The sequence below is a fragment of the Sparus aurata genome, chromosome 14 (assembly GCF_900880675.1).
Source record: "Sparus aurata chromosome 14, fSpaAur1.1, whole genome shotgun sequence".
Lineage (NCBI taxonomy): Eukaryota > Metazoa > Chordata > Actinopteri > Spariformes > Sparidae > Sparus > Sparus aurata.
This window is the reverse complement of record NC_044200.1, coordinates 11461186-11468740: the sequence shown is the minus strand read 5'-3', so window position 1 is coordinate 11468740 and position 7555 is coordinate 11461186.

Here is a 7555-nt window from a genome sequence, read left to right as displayed (position 1 = left end):
AAGCTCGACAGCGGAAATCAACATGTTCTCAGCTCGGTGCAAAAAAACTCAACAGTTTCTCTGAATGTTTGTATAACTCACTCGTTTAACCCTGTAAGACCCAAATATAGAAAAACCTAAAAAAAAAAATTTTTGACCCTTCAGATATTGTTGTAGGAGGCCTCTGATGCAGAAATGAAAGAGGTTTTTAAAAAAAAAAATGTTTATGCATGTTTTTAGAGAAATGTTGTAATATTGCAACGTTGGGCTTAGGTGGGAGCAGAATTTCTGTATGTGTACTCATGTTCTCTGAACAACAATTCCGAACAACTAAGGGTTCATTTGCAGAGTTGATTGCTTACTTAGCCCCATAAAGGTATATAACATTAATAATAATCACACATTCATATTTTTATGAAGAATTATTATTATTTTTTTATTAAATAGCTTTTTCTAGTGACTTCTTCATTCCTTTTTTTCTTTTCATGGCTGACTTTCATTCATAGTGAAAGTCCCAAAAACAGTTGTTGTCCTCTGAAAAGCGAATGTGAACATCACACTTGCTGCATTGCACGTTAGTGTATCTCCTTTAGTGCAGTGTCTGCAGCTTCCTCTCCCTGTCTTCACTGGGAAATTCGCAACTAGGTCCTTGCAATGGGAGGTGTGCACTTCTCTTGGATGGTCTCTTCTGAGGAGTCAGAGAGCTTCCTGATGTCACTGTTGCTGGGTTCCATTGGCCTGAAGATGGTTGTCCTCTCTTTGGAGTTTGGAGCACCATGTTCACCAGGATGAGAGAGGATGCTGGCTGTGCCTGAAACTGTCTCCTGCTCATTGTCTCTTTGCTAGACATCTTGAGAGAGGATGATGGTGTGCCAGAAGATGTACATGTACCAGCGACGGGATTTGATGGGTGACCTCTATTTGGCTGTAAATGAGTCCAACAAATCCACAACTCCCTTGTACTTGTTGTTGACACCAACAATGTAAGGCCTCTCAAGTTCAGTGTAGCTTCTGCTGGCTTAGTCCCAGCGTTGAATCTTCTGCACATGTTCAGGTCCAGCAAAGGATAACACAAGTGTGATGGCCCTGTTGTCAGACCATTTGACAGCACAGATGTTGTGATTCCCCTCCACTCTGACGTCATCGCTTCATCTCCCCTTTTTCTTCAAGCTCTTCTCGTCTTCAAGGTCACAGTTGGGCAGGCGCACCTGCCTGGCTGTTCCCACATAGTGAATTCCCCAATGTTTTCCAGGCAGACAATACTGTCTGCTTATTGTAAGTCACTTTGGACAAAAGCATCTGCTAAATGCCCTAAATGTAAATGTAAATGGCTTAGCCTATGCTCTCTACTTATCATGCTAAAAGAAATATGCATCCCAATCACCAGCCATTAAGTCACACAATACTGCCTTGACATGACAATACTGCTTGTAATACCCTCTAATTATCATACTAAAAGGAAAACATGCATACCCCCACTTACATCCACACATCCACATTCAGGAAAATGTTCACCTTTCTTAGAACTGAATTGTCTGTTGATATCCTCTTTGTGGACAAAGTTGTGGAATTTTAGGTCAGCTTGATCAAATTACCTAAATTTTTTTAGAGATAAAACTTTTAAATCAGTCAAATCTGATCAGAACACAACACAAGGGTAGTATGTATACTGTCCATGTATTAAAAAACACTCTGTTTCAGGCAGTGGTGTAGTGGAGGGAATACAACCTGTTTGTTCCCACTGCAACAGGCCTGCTATTTTGACTACCACACTCACCCAACGTTGTAATATTACAACAATTATAAAACAAGCTCTAAATGAAATTTGATGAATCTGTTCTACAAAAACTACATATGTACATGTTCTAGACATTGTAATAACAACAAAAAAAAATATAAAAGACATTTTACTTACTTGAATCTGATGAATTTAGTCCAATGAAACAAAGCAATGTTGTCCGAAGGAAACCATGAGAGGTTGTGTGAGTTCATGGCCATGAGGCGGGACTTATAAACAAATGTACTATCCAATAGCATCGTGAGACTGAACAATAGGACCCAATGACTATGTAAATGTGGTAAAAAAAACAAGATAAAATATAACAGATTGTTTTTTAGGGTGGCTAAAGGTAACGTTGTAATATTACAACAGTGGGTCTTAGAGGGTTAAAATTATATTAAACTTAAACCTTATAATTAAGAATTTGAGTGACAGCTCGCGGCAGGCCGCCAGGAACCAGGCTTCGTTCAGCCCGCCTCAGCTCTACTTCTCCATGGGCTGGGAGGCAAATGAGCGCACTGCCAAGATGGCAACGGCAGGAGCACGCAGACTACATCTGTGTTTTATATCGTCTATGCATGCAACATAAAAACACTTATTTTCCTATATTTACATATCAACATGATCAAACACTTGACACATGGATTGTGTGGATCAGACTGTCGTTTTTGGCGCGGTGTACATTGAAACAGCTACCGTAGCATCCACAGCAGAGTATTCAACGTAAAGTCCCTGAAGGAGAAAGTCCCTGCAAGCCTTAAAGGTTAGAAGTTACTTGAAAACTGTCCTTGTACGGCATCCTGCGAATACCGTATTCCTTTAAAGTGTAGCAGTTGGAGGATCGTCCCAAATCAAGGCAGTTCTGTGGATCTCTGCTTAAGCTGTACACAGAATCTTACCCGATCTTATTTATAACAGCTTGTGTACATTGGTAGCACAAGAGGATAGAAATATGATGCTGCCAGACAGAGTGGAAAAATGAGCACTTAAACCTACTTTAGACTCAAAGTAAATAATGGAAGCTGGACGTCTGGAAGTATTAACTTCCTTTGGTATGCTATACGCTCATGCCTCATTCCTCTCGAGACGCTTTTATCCGGCTCTTGAACCACGCTACTGCACTGCTCTTATTATCATATGCCCCTATCCGTGCAAGTGAGTCATCCTCCGAAGGTCAGCAAACGGTGACCCTGTTTACTGAGCTTGCGTGCCCACCCAAGGGTTCTCGATCGCGGCTCCCACTCCAGCCCCTGCGGTTCAGTCATCTGCACGGCAGGACCAAAGGGCAGCCGCATCAAGACTTGCATCAGGTCACCCATGCTAAAAGGTACTCTATTGCCCCTATCTAACCTCTCGCTGTCACCCTTCTTCACTCTCCACGGGGTGTATATTAAATTAAAATGTTGGGCTCCCTCCATCTCCGCTCTCATGGGCGATCGTCTTAGTTCCGCCTGGCTCGTTCGGCTGTGAAGAGGCCTTTCTTGTTTCTCCTACACACATGAATAAACATTAGGTCGGGTGAGAATTCGAAGGGACGTCTCCGTAAGTGTTTACGACCGAGTTAAAAACCAGCTCAAGGGGTTGCAGTAGGACAGGAGAGATGTCACCCCCCCCCCCCCCCCAAAGGTAGGGGGAACCTCCGTCGGTATCAAGTAGTATTTACATTCTGACATCTATCTATTGTGTTTTAGCTTGTGTTTTTTTAAGTTAGCATGCTAATCGGCTAGCCCCAGCCTGCTCCTGCTCCTGCTCAACATGCAGCTACAGCTGTTGCTTTCTGAATCTCAGGGATTTAATGAAAGGGAAAGCGGTGTGAACTCTGTTTTTTTGCAACTAAAAATGAGTAAATGGGTGTAGTCATTGCTTGCAGTTGTGGCCCCTGCTAGTTCATTTCAACCACTTCAAGGAACATTATCTGCCCCGGAGATCATTTGGGGAAAGGCAATATGGTTAATTGTCAAGTCCATCCATATTTCACCCAGAGAGCAGTGAAAAGGAGCTGCGGGAGAAGAAAACTGAAAATTTGAGATGAGCAGCATTCAGGCAGACAAGATAAAGTACCAGCACCACATGGGAATACAAAAAAAAAAAAAAAAAAATGGGCAGAGGGGCATCCTGGTCTAGAGGGGTTGTATTTGAGCGCACAGTCTACAATTCGGATTAGCATGAAACAGTGATGTCTGTTGCATGCATACCCTCAAAAGCACAGCTTGGCATCAGAGCTAACAGCAGCTAAGAGCAAAGCGGCTACGAGAGTGCTTCTGACTCTCGGCCCTTTTTCTGCAAACTTCTCATTTCACCGCGCGTCTTTTTTTCCCGCTGCCCTCGACTCGCAAACGCCTTTTTCGAAAGAGAAACGCCGTCAGGATTCGGTGTGTTTGGTGGGGGAAGGCGGTGGCGACGGCGGTGGGTAAAGCCATGGGAAGGATAATGCACCGCTCCAGCATGCGCGGTTTGATTCCTGCAGGAGAACGACTTTACTGGGCTATTACCGCTTCAGCTAGACGGCGCTGAATTGTCCTTTTGTTCTGGCGGCGACGCTCTGAGGGGGGTTTCTTCACAATGAATTCCTATTGATTTTTCTGGTCGTGTCATTAAATTGTATGTGGCTCGAATTTGTGACTACTGTTTTCTCATCTGCTCCCCGAGGTTTCCCCTCCTGTATTAACTTTTTTTTTTATCCTATTTGGACGGGGAGAAAACTAAACAAATGACAGGGAGGATGAACGCCGAGATCAAACCAGGAAAATGGAGGCAATCACAATGGGATGGCCTGCTGCGCCAGTCGCTCATTCAGTAAACTTGTGGGGACGCCTGGCGAATGTTAATCCTCGTCCATTTATTGTGCTCAACGTTGTAAACGCTGGGCGACACATCATGCAACTGGGATTTGGTGGGATTTTGATGTATCCTCGCCGGTTAGGGGATTCACTCATATTCACTTTTGAAAGAAAAAAAACTAAATACGTTCCTTTTCCTCTTCTTTTAAGTTAAATTAATTAGTAATAGATCAGCCATTACAGACTTTCTCGCCCTGTGTAGCTTATGGTCGCTAATGTGAGCTAGTTATGTTTTGTTACATAACTGATATTAATGTAAACGTCCTGACTTTATGGCTCCTCTCCACTTGTCATACTGTAACATCACATTATAGCGCCACGTATAAACCACAACTGCATTAAAACTGAGGTCAAGAGGCCACGCAAGTTTATTTATAAAGCACCGTTTAACAACCGGGCGACTCAAAGTGTTCGACAAAAGTCATTAAAAAGGCACGACAATATGTGAAAGAAGAAGTACGAGGCGATGTCAAAAGACAAGTTGCTGTAATTAAATCAAAGAAAGAAATGAACTACAAGGGATGTTGACTACGGATCTTGGCAACGCTGGAGAACAAAAGCACCACCGTGCACGGCGAACTGCAGCCTTTCATACTGCAGTTTGCAACATAGCTGCCAACCAGAAAATATATTATACGCCCTTAACCATTCACTTCTTCCGTAGCCATTAGTTATGTTTTACAGTGTGTGCTATCTATAGTATAGCGGCAGTTTTGCGTGTGCGTTACCTTACAGAGCAGCGCATTGGTTGATTTGGGGCTGCATTACACGGCCAAGTAAACCAATGGTCACAATGGAGTGGTCGTTTTTTGCAACACAAATTTCTTATCATCGTGCCATATGTTCGGTGGTTTGCACCCAACAAGCGTGTGTTCTTGAGCCTGGAGAGCAAGATTTTGTTGGGCGGTGCGTCTCGGCAGCACCGCCGCACTTCATTACGATGCTTATAAGGTTTTGTCACACAGTCCCACACTTGCCCTTTATCAAAAAAATTGCATCTCCTACAATTTAGATACAGTTTTGATAATATTTAGATAACACGTGCAGCCCCAGTGCTGATTTAAATATCCCCACCATCTGTAGTCTGACGTTTCTGCGGTGCTTTCGAGAGCTACTTGGACTGACTGTTAGTTTGGGGTAAACTCCAGCCGTCGCTTTCTTTAATCTGTCGGGGATCTTTAATGTTGGGGACGAAGTGTTTTTATTAGTGTGATATGAGCGCGTCAGACATGTAAGCCGCTGCAGGGGTTCTCCTCCCGGGGGTAACGTAAACAAACGCTGTGATCGGTTCTGTTGGTTCTGTATGTTTTGGTAAGACCGTCCTGTGTCCCACAACATGCACACCAGACTCCTTCTCTCCCTTTCTCTCTCTCTCTCTGGGTCTCAGTGTGATACTCCGGCCATCTGTTAATGTGCTGCAGTCTTAATTATGTTCCCTTCACACTAAGTCAATCAGAGGCGCGCCTGAGCCAACTGTAACACACCTAGCAGGGGCCCATACAGATCAATAAACTCCTCCCGGGGGCCACTGTCGCTCTCGCTCGGCAGGCCGGCCACGCTCGGCCGCTTCGTCTCAGCAGACCCTGGGTGGGGGAGTCGTGTCGCGTGTGTTTGTGTTTGTACATATCATATCCGAAAGCTAAATACACGGACGTGTGTCCTTGTTGCTGAGAGTTAACACCTTATTTTCGTGCATGTCATCTCAGTAAAGCCGCCTCGCGGTCACTGATCCGGGGCCATCCGCTCCACTGTGACATGTTGCTCCGGCGCATATGGAACGCAGGGTGGCCTATTAGTGAAAGGCTGTGTGTCTCGTGCTGTCACAAGCCGGATTTTTCCGAAGGTAAAGTTAGGTATTAAATTGGCCGGCCTTCATCTGTGATTTTGCACGGCTGCGCGTGACATATTCATAGCCTCTAAATTGACGATAGTGGCGTTATCATTATCCGCGGGAAGTGCCGAGTGCTGTGGGAGCCGAGCGGTGGATGCAGCGGTGCTGGTGCCAGCGCTAGGCGGCGGAAAAAAGTGTATTTAAAAATAATGAGCAGCGTGGGTTTGCTGGAGTGCCAGCAAAAATAAGCTACTTATTTCATGAACCACAACGCAGATTAACATAAGGTTATCCCAGAAAGGTGATATTTTAGTTCAACATGAAGATCTATCAGCCTACGGATGAAATAAATTGCATTTTCCATGAACACGCAGTAATCTGAAGGGAAAGTGCTCCTATAGCACCTCATCAAAACTTTCCAATTGGCTCATGTCCAGTGTGTTTATATGTGCCTTTTTACTTGTTACTACAAAATAAATTGGTGCTTTTTTTTTTTTTTACACAGAGCATGACTTCCCTGTGTTTTACCGCAGAGGATGCATTCTGTAACACAGCAGGACCACATGAGGAATATGTTTTTCATCCTTCATAGCCAACTCTCTGTTTTCATAGCATCCATCCATAAAGTGAAAAAGAGGTTTTTAAGAGGGATACATCACACCCTACACAGCTATACTGCCCTGCACCTGAAGCTCCTGTTACCACATCAGTGTAAACAAAAGGTGTTATACAGGCCAACCGCGCTAATTTACTGGAGGCTGGGAGGAGCTCCTGAAATTAACCTCGTCATTTGTTAACGCCCGTTCTCCACCCCGATCGAGCAGAATATAGTTATTTTGCCTTGCGCTCACCTCTGCAGTCCCTTCTAAAAATGTCTGGCATACCTCTGCGCACCGTTTCACTCAACCGCTGACATTCAGTCGACCTCATTCCATATCATCTCCTGGTTCAAAAGTTCATGTGAAGAGGCGCCTGTGTACGGAGCATTATTCCTCTGCCCAGTCTGCACTCTCTCTCCCTCAGTGCGCTATCAGGGCTCTATTGGAAGCTTGGCTCTAATCTGCCGGCTCCGGGGTGTGTTTCCTGCATCGGGGCTGTGGCCCAATCCATCTGTCTTCATCAGTG